Below are 18,105 nucleotides of genomic sequence, written 5' to 3'. Positions count from 1 at the left end.
GTCAGTATTATTTCAACATAAAAAGCAGTAAATACCAATATGATTGGCATATGTGTGGATTTTAATCATTGATGTAACATTTTGTAAATTATTACTTGATATTACCATAATCAGACAAATTATTTTGCATTGTGTAGTTCCTCATAAATTGTTGAAGAATCTGATAACTAATATTTTAATGTGTTATTAATTCATTAATATAACAATTTTAATATGGTTCTGTTACAGGACAATGTTGACCAGAGAGCAAAAAGATCACATAAATCTCGTCAAGATCGTAATAAAAAACATAAAGGTAGATATTTTGATTGGTTTTCTTACACTAGCATTGCAGTTTATGTTTAAAGATTATAATTCTTTTTTCTTTAGAGACAATTGCTTTATCTGCATTTGGTATTATACATCTCTGGTAAAGAAATATTGAGACTGTGCTGTTGAATGTAATAGGTACAAGGGCATACAAAAGCATTTGTTACATTATGAAAACCTAAATGTTCAGGCTAATTAAGTGGTGAAGGGATCTTAAGTTATATAGAAAGATAAGAAAATCTTTATTGAAAATCTTAATTATATTCTTTTATGGAAAATGGGAACTACTTTTCAAATGACTATTGTACATTGGATTTATTTGAATAAATATTTAAATCTAATTTAAAGATATAATTACTTCTAATCAGACTTGAATTACCACTATCTATTTCATCACAATTATTCATTCTATCTAATTAAAATATATATATAACAAATTTTTTTTTTTTAATGATAACAGCTGATTAGTTTTCTGTCATTATTTCAGTTAAATGTAGAAAAAAAATTACAAAAAAATTATTTTTCCCAATATTATTAATATACTAAGACATTTCAACATTTAAAAATGTTATAAGAAATAACCCATAAGCGTTTGTTTTAACACACAACAAAAAAAAGCAGCCCAATTTAAAGAAAAATAATGTCCTATATTTAATGCGATTAGTTATAAATATTACAATTATTTATGCAAACAATATTTAAATCAAATTTTTTCTAAGGTATGTGTGTTTAACTTATCCACCATTTTTACAAAGCAATCCTGTACTCTCTTTTTCATATTCTGTGCAACCTTTTGATGAATAGCTCTTCCAATTTCTCATAATTCATGAGTTGTGCTGGCTTTCAGTTCTTTAATGGTGTGTTTGTGAGTTTTATGTGGGTGTAGAAGTCATTAATACATGATGTGAGTTGGAGCTCCAGTAGCAATGATTCTGACTATTAATGTAACCACTCAAATGAAATCAACACTTAATGCACTCCTGAACAAATAAGGTGATTCTAATCTTATCCAGAATATGAGCTCTAATTTTATTATGTTATAAAATTGAGCTGTAATATACAGAATATATCAGAAACCTGAGTTTAATATGAGTTATATTCAAAATTACATTATTTGTTTAAATCACATAAAAGAAATTTTATCTTCTAAGAATGAATACCTCATAAAAAATATAATGGATAAATTACCAGTATTTTTATAACTTTTGGAGAAGATTCATTAACATAAGTTTTTTTTTATAGATAAACCGTATTCTAGAACTTCAAAAAAGTCTTCAAAAAAGTCCTCAAAAAATGCTGGCCAATCTGTACAAACAAATACATTTTATCTTTGCCCTAAAAAGTTTTCAAGTACTAACAGTGAAGATGATTTTATATTTAAAAAACCTCAAGTACCACCAAAAAGAATCATCAGAAAAAAGAAAAATAGGAAGGTGTAAGAATATACTAGGAGTATGACTAAAGTAAGTAATACGCTAGTTGAATATTTATAAATAGTTAGTAGCCGAAGCAGGTTCTAATAACTGTATGCATTATATTAATACTACATGACTGTGCACAAATAATGGGATCTTATGTCTAAAAAAAATCAATTTTCATTGTACTATGGTTTTATTACCTTGTAATCTTCCTCTGTTGAATGCAATTTGTTGCACAATTTTCAGTTAGTGCTAATTACAAACAAGTGAGGGTTAAAAATAAAAGGAATCTTTTTTAAATAAATCTTAAATTTGCTTAAACATTTTTTGTTTCTTTCAAAATATTACAGTTTTTCTTACTGTCAAGAATTAAATCCATCTGAATATTTAGGTCCCCTTAAAATACGGTTGTTTGTTTTTCTTTCAAATCTTCATTTAATAAATCTTTATTCTTGACTTGGTTCTTTCATAAATTAATCTTTTTGTTGGAATTGCTATATAATGGCTGTACGTTCATGTACAAGTACTGCTGGTGGTTAATGGATAGGTCTTCAGGAATAATATGCTCAGGCTTTCCTTTTGGATGTTTAGTACAAATTCTGAAATTATGGTCTTCCAAAACAGCATATTTTCGATACGCCACGGGTCACTGTCAGCACTAACTCTAAAATAGAGAGTAATTGTAATTTTCAACAATAATTGGTAAATTTGTGATAGGAACATGTCCCAATTATGCTAGGATACTCTCTTGAATTTTCCCCTTGGTACTGCTAAAGTGTATCTGCCTGCTGATGTTTGTACAACACAATGCACTAATGCATTTCTATTAAATCAGCCCTAATATACCATCAGATGCAATTCCATTATGACCGGCAAGGAGAAACTTAAAAAAAAAAGTCTTATTTCTCCCCGTTTTATTTGCTAGTTAAGGTATCGTAAGATTTTACTGTTTTTGTTTCGGCTTTGTGAGTTGTGGGTTTGTCCATCTTAAATTTTTTTTTGCCAGACAATTATGAGCACAATATATTTGCATAGTATTCGTTTAACACATTTTAGAAAAATCATATGGTTTCATTCTTACTGTAAAGGGCACTGCTGTTTGCCACACCTGATAGAAACTATATTTTCCCATCGGTGTCTTCATTACTACAGAAACGATTGTTGATATTTCCTGTAACCTTCGGTGTTCGTTTCAGATATAGGTAATTGCATCACCTAATAATTTTTGATGCTTGGAAGCCTATCTTGCAAGGGAATTGCATGCTTCTCTGAAAACATCATAGTAATTTTAATTAAAGTTATGGTATCTTTTAAAAAACTGAATAATGAAAAGAAAATGAGTAATATTTGCCATTCTCAAACTTATCTAAAAAAGAATTCTTTGCTTGAAACATAGAGAAATAACATTTTATAAATCAAGTCGTACAAAAAAATTGAAAAAAGTTACAAATATTCATCCATCTTGGAGTTGTTTTTTTAATGTTCAGCTACTGATTGATGACTGTCTTCTCCTGTTTTCTTATACATTAGCAAACATTGTTGTTTTTCTTCTTTTGGTGTAAAAAACCAAATACAAGCTATTATGTTCTTGTGTAATTTTTAGGTACATAAAATATCATGGTTGGCAATACTTTTTTAAATGATTGCTTTATCGCATATCATACAAAACCGCCATTCAAAACAAGCTACTAAATCATTAAGACCAGCAATTTATTTAGTCATATTATTTTGCTATATATTATTGTATAATTTGAACAATTTATAACAAACAACTCGTTTGGAAAGACCAAAATTCAAGCTACTCAATGGTTAACGACTCTACTTAGAGGAACATTACTGGGGTATCTCATTGTAGGGGATCAAAAGTTTTTCCAAACCACTAGGATCGACAGTTTTCAAGATATTTGAGATTTTTAAACAGAAAATTGAGATCCGATTGTAAATTGAAAAAAATATTTTTCACAATCTTAAGTCTCTATTCGTCATAAATTGATTGTGTACACATGCACACACAAAAGTATTTATTTATTATTTATATTAATTATTTGTCATAAAAAAAGAAGAAAACAAAGACTTTCTTATCTTTTAAGAAAATATAATTTTCTTTATTTATTTATTTTAAACTTATTATTAATATTTTAATTAACAATTTTTTTCGTGGCTTATGTAGAACAAGTTTCGCATTCTCAACTTGGCAGATGGTATGGCCATCAGGATTAACAGTTTTGATTTCTGAAAAAAGTAAAACAGGCAATTGTAGCCTGCACAATATGATGAAATATAGTTTATGGTAAAAGAATAAATGATGAAAAAAGTGTAAAAATGACGTAAAAATCAGTTTGTGCTCAACAAAGCAGTATTACAGATTATGTTAGTGTATAGTTCATAAAAAACTTAACTATTACTATAAATAACTCTCGTTTGTCATTTACTTTTCTTTTTTTAACTTTTGTTTTCTTCTTTTTTTCAGTTTTAAGTAGAGATTTCATCAAATATAACTAGAAAAATTATTAACCCTAATAAATTTTTAAAATCATCAAAATTAATTAAAGTCTGTGGCTTCTTCTTCTTCTACTACTACTGCTACTAATGGATAACATATTATAATTAGAGAAAAGGCTAAGTGCACTAGGCCTACGTGGGATAGCACTATAAAAAAAACGCGCCAAATGCTGTACCTCAAAGGTGGTGTGGAAACCAGCTATACAAATAGACTTAACACAATAAATTTTTGTACTTCATATAAAGATGAGTAAGATGGTGAAGATGATTCTGGTAATAATATTAGAAATAGAGTTCTTTCCAGGAAATTTATTCACTTAGGCTGTTATCATACATTATTGTAAAATCATCACTCAGTGCATGGATTAACTTCGATGATATTGTGATTTGTAATAAATATTTTACTGTGTATTTTTCTGATGAAATTGCTTTTTTATTTATTTATTTATAAAATAATCATTGTGTTTGACAAATATATATATATATATAATATAAATATATATATATATATATATATATATATATATATTTAATTTAGTAGTTCATAATTATAATTCAAGATATGGAACAAGTAGGTTTGTGGAAATTCATAGAAAAACATTTTTTGAATGTAGGGCCAAAATTCAGAGGGAATCACCGTTTCACAACGGTACTGGGGTATCATTTATGATAAAAAGAATTTTCAAATGGGATATGATAAAGTAACATACAAAAATAGGCTGTCAGGTCATTGACTGATGCGCATAAATATGAATGAAATAGACTGATATAAATTAATGTGTAGATTTATCCATAAGTTTATATTTATGAATGTGCTATTGTTTGTATCCTTAAAAAATAACAATGTCTACTCCTTGTTTTTGTGTAACACAATATAATACTAAGGTTTAACAAGAATCTTATGCTTTTATTGCCTTTATAAATTACAACCATTTGAAGAATTTTTCCATCAATATATTTTAAATACAATTGAAAGATTTTTTTTACAGGAGCAATTCTAACATTGAACAAGATCGAGTAAAAATCAGGTTTTGTTTTTTAACTATTATTCTTGAATAAGTATTATCTAAAAATTCATAGACAGAATTGCTCCTGTAAAAAAATGAATTTTTATGATAATACTTATTGAAGAATAATAGTTAAAAAACAAATGTTAGTTTTGCAAGTAAGTGTTCAAAATAATTTTCAGCACTGTCTCAATTGTGAATGATACGAGAAAAGTAATGAGATTGGTAACACTGCGAGCGATCTGGCGATCTGTGTCTACCGGTTTGTGCTAGACCGGTTTGTTCATCCCTTCCACGTGCTCAGTACGAGTTTCAACTTCCTAACACATTATTTTTGACAGCGCCATCAGTGAAGTTGTGTTTTGTTGTGTCTGTATCAACTTACAGATATAAACCCCCTTGTTTTAGCCTTCTAGGGTATTATATGCCTTACTTGCCTGCTGGTTATCCACTGTAATTAATTATTAGTTTATTTCTATAAATTTATATGTTTAATAAATCATTTTCCAATTCGTGTAAAACTAAAATTCAGCACATTCTCTTTTATAAATATATATAAGATTATAATTTGTCATTTAATTGGTACCTGTCACCTTGCTGTAAATCGTTCTGCACCTCCCACTGTTCACATATATAATTTCTTTCTAATTGTTTCATATCATTGTTGAAAAAGTACCTCTTTATGGATTACTGAATAGAATAATACGATTAATTTTTTTTGTATAATCCTGCAGATAAAGATAACTTCAATATTGAATATTAATATTTGTATTATTTAATACTCGTTTCACTTGGATTGTCATTGATCACAATTTGATTCCATTTGCTATTCATCAGTAACTTTTAATTTACAAAATTTCCATTTAAAAATTATAAATCATTTTATCAATCATGCTTTTCTGCATCTTTGTTTCAATAGAATAATTTATAGAGCTTTTTTAATTCCTACCTGAAATGGCTTTATTATGCTGTGTTAATGCATTCTTAAGAAAATTTTAAAAGGTGTAATTAAGAGGTCTGGATAGTAATGCAAACATCTGCACTAGTACAAAAGGGGCAAAAATAAATATTGGAAGTTTATAAATTCATTATGATTAAAAACTCCTAATTTATTCCTATGAAAGATCTAATTTTTTTAAGTATCAAAAGTAATAGAAATGTACCCCAAAGTTATACGTGTTCAAATCTATAATATTTTTCTCTTGATATTATAAAACAATAAAAATTTTCTGGATAACAAATATATTCCTCTAGGTCAATGTTCTAATTGGGTTTAATTTTTAGGATTAAAGTTCTAAATTATGTAATTGTAAAAAGGGTTATGTGTATATATATATTGTATAAATGCATGTATATTAGGGGTTATATATAAATGTTAAAATTAGAAATAAGTGTATCATAGTATTTATAATTATGCGATATTTATTATTTTACTTTCTCTTTTCAGCTCATCACTTCACTTCAGTGGCTGAACTCCTCCATTCTACATATAAATAATCTTTATTTATTAATATATACATTTTATTTATTTATATACGTTATATAAATATATATATATATTTTGTTTTTAATTAGACCATATAAAAATACATTTTTTAGTTCAAATTGTTTTTATAATATTCTATTTGAAATATTAATGATCCGGTTTTTAAAATTACCCTTTTTTATAAATTATTTATATTTTATTCGTTTCATTTACAAAATTAATCTTGTTCAAGAAATTAAAAACGCAAGTAAAGATATAGTGGCAATTTATTTTATTTTTTATTTTACCTTTTACATATTTTAAAATTGTTAGGGAAATAAAGTGATTGGTGTAAATAAAGTGTGAAATTGAAGTGCGATCAAGATGAAAGTATGAAATTAACATTATATTCCTCACTACAAAAATATACAAACTGTAAATAAAAATGAGACATGTGAAATTATACAGTTTACCCGATTATATTCAACATCTCATCAACTTTTCACTTCATGCTGCATCCTATATCTTCAACCGATTTTTTCAGCTGCTTGATGGATTTGATCTTTGGATTAGCTGTGGTGATAAATGCAATGCTGTGTAGCCAAATGGTAAAATATTAAGGTACTACTAATTCTTTACTACATTATATATATTTATATTTCATGATAATATTAATATTTATTAAGACTCCATTCATTTATGTAATGTTTAGCTTCAGTTAGAGCGACCAAATAATGGAGCTCCTTGCTCTGTGACTTCAACCAACCATTATCACTTAACTTGTACAGAGACCAGGGTCAGAGCATTAGCCCATCCGGGCTAGTCTAGTGGTTAACTCATCATTGCAAATATCTGGATACTAGATTTTGGATACCGGTGATGTTTGTGGTTGGGTTTCAATTAACCGCAGTAGTATGAAAACCCTACATCCTGGATCACTAATACATTAAAGAATGAATAGTGCAATATATGAAGTCTCTTTTCACAAGATAGACAGCCAAGCAAGTGTCTATTTACTACAAAAAGCAGTCCAAAACCCGAATCTGTTTTTTTTCACTAATCGATTTCAATAAAATGATCTAGTATGTAAGTAACTTATTCAAATACATTAAATAAGATTGATCCAGTATGTAAGGTCTCTTTTCACGGAGAGCACTGGCACTTTTTAGTTATATTCTCACCACGCAAGCGTCTATCTACTACAAAAAGCACACCAAACATGACTGTTTTTCTTCGATAAATCGTTATCATTAAATTGATCCAGTATGTATGTAACTTATTGAAATACATTAAAGAAGATTGATCCAGAATGTAAGGTTTCTTTTCACGAGCTCCGATTGGTCAACTGATCACCCGGCAATTTTAAATCCAATAATTAAAAAATTAAAAAAAATGGCCTAACTCTAAAACGGTGTGTTTTAGCCCATTATTAAAGTGATTTTGAAAGGCGTAACTGAACGGGTACTTTCCAGTTTTTTGAATCGATAGCCACTAGTTTCATCCGCCTACATCCACCCATTCTCGAGATACGCCCTTTTCACAACATTTTTTGAAATTGAAGATGAAATAATATGACATTATATTAAATACAATATAAATTAACATAATATAAAATATAATCTCCTCTATGAATCATGAGACCTTGCCGTTGGTGAGGGGGCTTGAGTGCTCAGGGATACAGAGTACTGGACCGAAGGTGCAACCATATCGGAGAGGTATCTGTTGAGAGCCAGACTAAGGAATGATTCCTGAAAGAGGGCAGCAGCTCTTTCAGTAGTTGTTAGGGGCGTGAGTCAGGACGACTTAAACGGCCGTATCAACATCACTCAGTCCTCTGAGTACTGCGCAGCTGAAAGCAATGGAAAACTACAGCTGCTTTTTTTCCAAGAAAATGTGGCTCTCACATAGTAATAATGGAGGCGCCTTCCTTGGTAAAATATTCCGGAGGTAAAATAGTCCCTCGTTCGGATCTCCGGGTGGGGACTACTAAGGAAGGGGTCACCAGAAAATTAAGAAATAACATTCTACGAGTCGGACCGTGGAATGTTAGAAGCTTAAAAAAGGTTGGTAGGCTAGAAAATTTAAAAAGGGAAATGGATAGGGTGAATGTGGATATAGTAGGAATTAGTGAGGTTCGGTGGGAAGAGGAAGGCGACTTTTGGTCAGGTGATTTTAGAGTAATTAACTCAGCGTCAAATAATGGGCAGGCAGGAGTAGGTTTCGTGATGAACAAGAAGATAGGGAGGAGAGTGGAGTATTTCAAAACGCGTAGCGATAGAATCATTGTAATAAGGATAAAATCAAAACCTAAACCGACAACGATTGTTAACGTTTATATGCCTACAAGCGCCCATGATGATGATGAGGTAGAGTGTGTATACGAAGAGATTGATGAAGCAATTAAACATGTAAAAGGAGATGAAAATTTAATAATAGTTGGAGATTGGAATGCAAGCATTGGAAAAGGCAAGGAAGGAAATATAGTGGGTGAATACGGGCTGGGCAAAAGGAATGAAAGAGGGGACCGACTTATAGAGTTTTGCACGAAGTATAATTTAGTAATTGCCAACACCCAATTTAAAAATCATAATAGAAGAATATACACTTGGAAAAAGCCAGGCGATACTGCAAGGTATCAGATAGATTATATCATGGTTAAGCAAAGATTTAGAAATCAATTCGTTGACTGCAAAACTTACCCTGGAGCAGACATTGATAGCGACCATAATTTGGTGATAATGAAATGTAGATTGGGGTTTAAAAACCTGAAGAAAAGTTGTCAGATGAATCGGTGGAATTTAGAGAAGCTTGAGGAAGAGGAGGTAAAGAAGATTTTTGAGGAGGACATCGCAAGAGGTCTGAGTAAAAAAGATAAGGTAGAAAATGTAGAAGAAGAATGGGAGAATGTTAAAAAGGAAATTCTTAAATCAGCAGAAGCAAGTTTAGGCGGAATAAAGAGAACTGGTAGAAAACCTTGGGTTTCAGACGATATATTGCAGCTGATGGATGAACGTAGAAAATATAAGAATGCTAATGATGAAGAAAGTAAAAGGAACTATCGGCAATTAAGAAATGCTATAAATAGGAAGTGCAAACTGGCGAAAGAAGAGTGGATTAAAGAAAAGTGTTCAGAAGTGGAAAGAGAAATGAACATTGGTAAAATAGACGGAGCATACAGGAAAGTTAAGGAAAATTTTGGGGTACATAAATTAAAATCTAATAATGTGTTAAACAAAGATGGTACACCAATATATAATACGAAAGGTAAAGTCGATAGATGGGTGGAATATATTGAAGAGTTATACGGAGGAAATGAATTAGAAAATGGTGTTATAGAGGAAGAAGAGGAAGTTGAGGAGGATGAAATGGGAGAAACAATACTGAGATGTGAATTTAAGAGAGCATTAAAAGATTTAAATGGCAGAAAGGCTCCTGGAATAGACAGAATACCTGTAGAATTACTGCGCAGTGCAGGTGAGGAAGCGATTGATAGATTATACAAACTGGTGTGTAATATTTATGAAAAAGGGGAATTTCCGTCAGACTTCAAAAAAAGTGTTTAACACTTTTATGATACCAAAGAAAGCAGGGGCAGATAAATGTGAAGAATATAGAACAATTAGTTTAACTAGTCATGCATCAAAAATCTTATCTAGAATTCTATACAGAAGAATTGAGAGGAGAGTGGAAGAAGTGTTAGGAGAAGACCAATTTGGTTTCAGGAAAAGTATAGGGACAAGGGAAGCAAGTTTAGGCCTCAGATTAATAGTAGAAGGAAGATTAAAGAAAAACAAGCCAACATACTTGGCGTTTATAGACCTAGAAAAGGCATTCGATAACGTAGACTGGAATAAAATGTTCAGCATTTTAAAAAAATTAGGGTTCAAATACAGAGATAGAAGAACAATTGCTAACCAAGGAACAAGGTACAGGAACCAAACAGCAACAGTAATAATTGAAGAACATAAGAAAGAAGCTGTAATAAGAAAGGGAGTCCGACAAGGATGTTCCCTATCTCCGTTACTTTTTAATCTTTACATGGAACTAGCAGTTAATGATGTTAAAGAACAATTTAGATTCGGAGTAACAGTACAAGGTGAAAAGATAAAGATGCTACGATTTGCTGATGATATAGTAATTCTAGCCGAGAGTAAAAAGGATTTAGAAGAAACAATGAACGGCATAGATGAAGTCCTACGCAAGAACTATCGCATGAAAATAAACAAGAACAAAACAAAAGTAATGAAATGTAGTAGAAATAACAAAGATGGACCACTGAATGTGAAAATAGGAGGAGAAAAGATTATGGAGGTAGAAGAATTTTGTTATTTGGGAAGTAAAATTACTAAAGATGGACGAAGCAGGAGCGATATAAAATGCCGAATAGCACAAGCTAAACGTTTTTGTTTACATCAAAAATTAATTTAAATCTCAGGAAAAGATTTTTGAAAGTGTATGTTTGGAGTGTCGCTTTATATGGAAGTGAAACTTGGACAATCGGAGTATCTGAGAAGAAAAGATTTTAGAAGCTTTTGAAATGTGGTGCTATAGGAGAATGTTAAAAATCAGATGGGTGGATAAAGTGACAAATGAAGAGGTATTGCGGCAAATAGATGAAGAAAGAAGCATTTGGAAAAATATAGTTAAAAGAAGAGACGGACTTATAGGCCACATACTAAGGCATTCTGGAATAGTCGCTTTAATATTGGAAGGACAGGTAGAAGGGAAAAATTGTGTAGGCAGGCCACATTTGGAGTATGTAAAACAAATTGTTGGGGATGTAGGATGTAGAGGGTATACTGAAATGAAACGACTAGCACTAGATAGGGAATCTTGGAGAGCTGCTTCAAACCAGTCAAATGACTGAAGACAAAAAAAAAAAAAAAAAAAAAAAAAAAAATAATATAACATTATATTAAATATAATGTTATATATATATATATATATATATATATATATATATACACAGATTGAGAATGGGTTTTGATAAATGAATAAAAGCTATATCTTCATTTAACGTATTATTAATAGAATATATATTGTGTGAGAAGTTACAAGTGGTCCACAGACGTTTTCTTTTTTTACATGGAAATTTTGTTTAGTTATGTATTGTTTTGCTTGCTTTGGCGATGAATCTATTGCTTGACAGCAGTTTGAAAATATAATGAAACCATGCTCGCGCTTCATTTTTCAAAAATCGTTGTAGAATATACTTACAAAGTAGATGGTAGAAAATTTTTCATGAATTTTAAATACCATAGCAAAGTACGTGGAAGCCTATATAAAATTGTAAAAATAATAAAATACATGATTCAGTTAATATTATAAAAAAATTAAGTATGATGTAAAAAAACGAAAATTGAAGATTACTAAAAGGAAGATCAGGTGGTGTACCAATATCCTGTAAGTACCGATTTTTGTTACCATTGAACATATTATTCTTAGTTGAAAATTTTAGCTCGGCCGAGTAGTTTCATATAACTATGCGTAATAATTCATATAACTATCCTGCATGCGTAATAGATCTGTTAATTCAGAATGATTTTTCTGCCACTGTTCTTGGTAAAAGCGCTCTGATCTTGTACGAGAGGATCCCTGCTGCCTTAAAAGTGGCTTAGGATTTTTTTGAGCGAGTTGTTGTCTTGTTTAGCAATCCTTCTGTATATTACTCCTTTCTAACCTCCACTTTTTTCCTTTATTTTCTTTTAACTATGTATTAAAATGTTGTTTTTTTTTTATGAATTAACACTGGATATCTAAGGATGCGGGGGACGTTAAAAATTCACTGTTCTTGGTATCTATCTAGTCTGGAGGAGGGTATAGCTTTTGAACCTACCTAGCTAGTGATTCTATTTCTGCAAAAAAATGTCTAAAAAAAGTTCTACCTCAGGCTGAATTTTTAATAAGTAAAAATGGACCACCTAATCTTAGTAATCCTATCCTGCGGTAATCTTAACAAGTGTACACAGAAAGATTTTCGCTTCTTTTTCATAGTATCAATTAAGGATTCAAAGTTTTCGTACAGAAATTTATTAGGCAATAATCTGCACTGATTTTCGTGTTTATATTTTTTGTGTATGAAGGTTCTAAGAATCCTGCGTTCAACTTTAAGCAAAAAGGTTCAGTCCTATTTTTCTGAAGTAATTACTGGTTTAACCACAGTTTTGTAATGTCTAATTTTAGTGTTAATCGAGAGCGATATTTTGTTGTAAGTATTTTTGGTTTCTTGTAGGACTTTGTCCAATTTTGTTTTTCGTTACATTTACAAGTAATGATCTCTCCAAGATATTTAAATTTTTCTACAAGTTCTACTTTGTTTCTATAAATATTTACAGAATTAATAACTAAAGGATCTATAGCCATCATTTTAGTCTTTTCGTAAGAAATTTTAAGTCCAATTTTATTCGCAAGTTCTTCTATACTTGTTATTTGTATTCTGGCTTTTGCGATACTAATAGCTAATAAAGCTAAGTCGTTGGTAAATCCTAGGCAGTTTAATTTAAGTTATCCCTTTTTGTATTTTTTTGATTAATTTTAAACCATTCACGCATCAGAAATTCTAGTGCACAATTAAATAATAAAGGCGAAAGTCCGTCGCCTTGTCTCAGTCCGGATTTTATGTAAAAAGTTTCGGAAAATTCGCCACAAAACTTCACTTTAGATTTCGTATTTGTCAATGTTAAACCGATCGTATTTACCGATTTAGGATCCGATCCGAGATTTCTCAGAATTTTTAACATCGAAGGCCTATGTATGCAATCATACGCTTTTTTGAAATCAATGAAATAAATAATATCTGCTTTTGCTTTCTATTATAAATATCTATAAGTAACTTCAAAGTAATAATTTGATCTGGACAACTGCGCCAACACCCATTCCGGATTTTGCTTACTGTGTAGTTTTAAGTTTTAATTACTTTTACTTTTACTTTTATTTATTTATTTATTTTCCGGGCGATGATAACGATCAATCGTTTTTCGCCTTAAAAAAAAAGCAGTTTTCTTTTACCCTGTGGAGTACGGTCCTCTCGGCAGATGTCCCGCAGATGGCCGTGTTCGGACACGGCCGCTCTCCCGAACATTCTGCGTGCCTGCTCCACCGCCACCTCGGATACGGTGTGCACTTGCGCATCGTAGTGCGAAGACTGACGTTTCTGACGAGCCACGGTGCTCCAAATATCGTCCTCAACGCTATGTTTTGGATGGCTTCTAATTTCTTTTGAAGCTGAGTAAGGATATGTTAGAATTGACAGGACGTATAGCCGAAAAATGAGCAATTTGGTCGCCAGTGGATATGGACTGGCACTGTTCAGTACTGGGTGTAGTGAGGCCCTCACGGCCTTTGCCCTTTGGGTCACATATTTAACATGTTCTCCTAAGGTAAGCCGTTTGTCCAGGACTACTCCCAGGTACTTGACTGTTTTCCCAAAGTGGATTTTCTCTCCTGAGATTTCCAGCTGCCTGGCTGGAGCACGTGTCTTGTATTATAACATCAGTGGCAGCGATTTTTCACCGTTGATCTTGATTCTCCACATATCGAGCCATGGCTCTAATAGGTCCAGTTGCCGTTGGAATCTCTCGATCCCGTAATCTACACTTCCGGATTCATAATAATATGCCATGTCGGCTGCGTATAGAGCTGTTTTGACTCCTTCCGACAGAGGCATATCGTTGACGTAGGCTGTGTACAAGAACGGCGAAAGGACTGCTCCTTGGAGGACTCCAGCGGCTACGTCTCTGGTGGAGGAGATTGTTCCCCCTACGCGTACAAAAAATTGTCGGTGTGTGAATAAGACCATATGAATCTGACATAGTGACAGGAAATCGTCGTATGTGCGAGTTTATACAGTAAGCCGCTATGCCAAACTTTGTCAAAGGCTTTAGCCACATCTATAAAAACGGTTGCAGTTACCACTTTTCTATTTAGGCTTCCGACAAGACTGTCGATTAATTTAACCAGTTGGAGGTCGTCGAGTGGCCCTCCCTGAACCCAAATTCCTCAGGCCGCACTCATTTTCCCGAATGTCACCTAAGTCTCCAAGAAAATCCTTTCGAATAGCTTTGACAACACTGGGAATAAGGATATCGGCCTGTAATTCTGGGGAAAGAGCTGGCTTTTCCCAGGTTTAAGTAGGTATACCACCTTTGCAGTTTTCCAGCAATTCGGAAAATATCCAACGTACAAAATTGACGTGAATATTGTAGTTGAGGTCGCTATAAGAGCGGGTGGAACATTCCGGAATGCGCGGGCACCGATCCCGTCAACACCCGGAGCTTTGTCGGGGCTAGTGGCTTTGATTGCAGCCGAAACCTCCGCTTCAGTGACTTGATCTATTTCTAGTGGGGCGTCCTCCACCTGTGCTAAATAATCTACAAGGAAGAACTCCACTTCTTGTGTAGTAGTCGTTCATGGCAGGAGGGGGGTTTGGAGTAAATTGGTTCTCCAGTGTGTTGGCGAAAACCTCCGCCTTGTCCGCCTCCGAATCTGCCAAAAGGCCTCGTTGCTCCACAACCGGGTGGCGGGGCTTTTTCCTTCTCGTAGTTTTTTGTTTAGCCTGAACACCGAGGAGTGATCGTCTGAGACCGAGGTAAGGTATTCGTTCCACGAATCTTTTCGATGTTATGCTAGCAGCTGTTTCACTCTGTCCGTTTGAATATAAAAAGCCCTTTTATCATCGGGGGCAGCGTGATTCGGTATCTCCTCCTCAGTCGGCGCTTTTCTGCTATAGCACCAGAGACTTGAGGTGGGAGAGTTTTACAGGTAGGCCTCGTGGTCTTTTCTGTAGGGCTGTTTCACAGAGCCTCGGTCATTGACGATGTGACGCGTTCGACCGTGTCGTCGATTTTTTCCGGTGTGGTCAAGAGTTCAGGATGCGCTGATCCGTAAACCCGTTGGAGAGTTTCATAGAACCTTTTCCAATTCACTAATTTTCGGGGTATAGTGGGGGGTTCTCGGCCGCCCCCTGCTTGGCCCAACTCAAATAATACAGGAGAGTGGTCCAAGCTGAAGTCTTCTATCGTTTCAGTCATGACCGGAGTTGTTACCGCCTTCATGATTGCGATGTCGAGTACATCAGCTCTCGATCTGCCAGTTTGATGAACGAAGGTGGGCACCTCGGGGCTTATGACGAATAAAATAACTGGCTTACTCGTGCTCTTTCATATAGCAATCTGTCATTTGCACTAGTCAGATTGCTATTCCAAGACTCGTGCTTAGCGTTGAGGTCATCCATGAGTATCATGGGCCCATCCCAATTTTGTAGCACGGCATCTAGATCTGCGCTGGGTACAGCTGAGTTTGGTTTATTATAAGCCGAAATCAGCCGATACACCGTGCCTAGATGCTCTAAATGTACACAAGTCTGCTTCATTACGTTAGTGCTGAGGTCGACCCGCGTGTGCATATGGCGTCTGTGGACTAAAATTGCGGTTCCGCCACTGGCAGGGCGTCCGGGTCTTACTGGCATATCTGGCCTATACGTGAAGTAATTCCGAATGGTCTGTTGTTTGTTCGTGTTCAGACACGATTCAGACAACAGTATCACGTCTATTAGTAGATCCTCGGCTAGAAGGCGTAGTTGTGCCGTCTTGCCTACTACTGAATTGGCTTCCACTGTAGCAATCTGAGAGTTTGCCTAACCATACCTAGATAGCAGGTTCATGATGTACTCTATAATGGACAGAATCCATTATATCCAGTCCTTAAGAGAGATTTTGCTTGGAGCAGGCTTGGCAATATTGCCTGAATTTCTGGTAGGACTCCTTAATTGTCACTTGTGACAAGAAATCCTTGCCGGAACTCTCCTTCGGGAGTGCGATTATATTTATTTTGTCGCTGGAGTGGCCGGGAGTCGTTAACCGCATTTTTGGTGGGGCGTAGGGCTTCCGGGACCTTGGTGTGTTTGCCAGAAGTCGTGGGTTTGGCAGCCGCCCTCTTTGATTTTGCCGATTGTTTGGCTGCTTTTTTTTCTGCGGAGCAGGCTTCGTCGAAGGCTTGTTCGGTTTTTGCCTCCACCTTCCTTGTAACTATTGCTGGTTAAGGCTTTGTTTGTATGGGGGTAGGTGATTCCTTTTTTTCCACCGTCACCGTTGTCGCCCGTAAAAATACCTGGGGCTGGGGGTTCGGTTTTCCCCCTGCGGCAAATCGTGCCCAGCTACATCTGTCAGTAACAGCGGACGTTTTCTGGACACCCTTTTGCTTGTCGAGCTGCTCCTTATAATAAGGATAGCCTCTGTAATTGGCCGGGTACGTCCCCTTACAGTTTGCACACGGGGTCGGCTCTTCGCGCGGCTTCAGACACGTCACCGTGTCGTGGTCTCCACCACATTTCACGCAGAGCTGTGCCCTGCGGCAGTAGTTCGACGAGTGGCCGAACTTTTGCATCTGTGGCATTGGAGTGGACCCCCTCGAGACACAAATGCGGTCACCTTAATTCTACAATAGAATATGTTTTCCAGTCATAAATGACTCTGGTGTCTGGCGTTCGTCGTAAGGCGACGAGGCACGTGAGTCTCCCTTCCGTCCCTCGTCATCAGCTTTTTACTGAAATCGTAACCGAGCGAGGTCAGCTCCTCTTTTACCTCTTCCGGGGTGGCCCAATAAGGGATGCCCCGGTTACCCACTTTGAACTCCCTATCTTTTGGGAGCTTAAAGGACTGAAAGGCGACTCCCTTGGAATGCAGAAAACCCCTGTACTTCCCTGAAGTCGCCTTCGCTGCTTAGCTGCAGCCTTACAGAGACCCCGGTACTTTTGGCTACTAGGCGCCCTATAATGGCGGAGATTGCTCTCACCAGCGTTGGCTACTCCTTGGGGCAGTTCAATATGTTAGGTGGGATTTTGCCCCGCCTAGTGGCCGGAGGTTGCGAGGAATTTACATCGCTAACCTCCATGGTGGCCACTGCCGTTTGAGACTGCCCCTCGTATAGTTTGGCTCCTCAGTGGGTTGATCACCCGTGGTTACCGACCTATTCTTTAGAGTTTTCTTGCTCCCACACCGTTAAATTCTCCTCCATCCGAAAACTCTGGTGTGGGTGAACGAGGGAAGGAGGAGGACGGGTTCGGATTAGATAGCTTTCTATTAAGAAAGAATCATCCGAAGAGTACTGCTAAAATTTAAATTAATATTAAGTTAAACTATTTTTGACTTCGATGAAAAGTCAGTCGTTAGAAAATTTACGATAAAAAGGTTAAACTAGAAGTAATTTAATATAATATAATAAAATTATTTATTATATTATATTTAATTTATATAAAGTCCAATTTAATGGCTTCAGTAATTCTACTTCCCAAATAACAAAATTCTTCTACCTCCTTAATCTTTTCTCTTCCTATTTTCACATTGAGTGGTCCATCTTTGTTATTTCTTACATTTCATTACTTTCGTTTAATGCGGTTGTTTTTGCA

General features: G+C 34.5%; 1 long non-coding RNA gene across 1 annotated transcript; it reads left to right on the top strand.

Annotated features, from left to right (window-relative positions):
- Window positions 1–222: 222 nt before the first annotated feature.
- Window positions 223–6,716, top strand: LOC142331126 (uncharacterized). The gene is made up of 3 exons (XR_012757895.1): window positions 223–295; window positions 1,552–1,772; window positions 6,684–6,716. It is a non-coding gene; the product is annotated as an uncharacterized LOC142331126 (long non-coding RNA).
- Window positions 6,717–18,105: the final 11,389 nt, after the last annotated feature.

Source organism: Lycorma delicatula, chromosome 10 (genome assembly GCF_047948215.1).
Source record: "Lycorma delicatula isolate Av1 chromosome 10, ASM4794821v1, whole genome shotgun sequence".
Lineage (NCBI taxonomy): Eukaryota > Metazoa > Arthropoda > Insecta > Hemiptera > Fulgoridae > Lycorma > Lycorma delicatula.
This window is presented reverse-complemented; position numbering and strand designations above follow the sequence as displayed.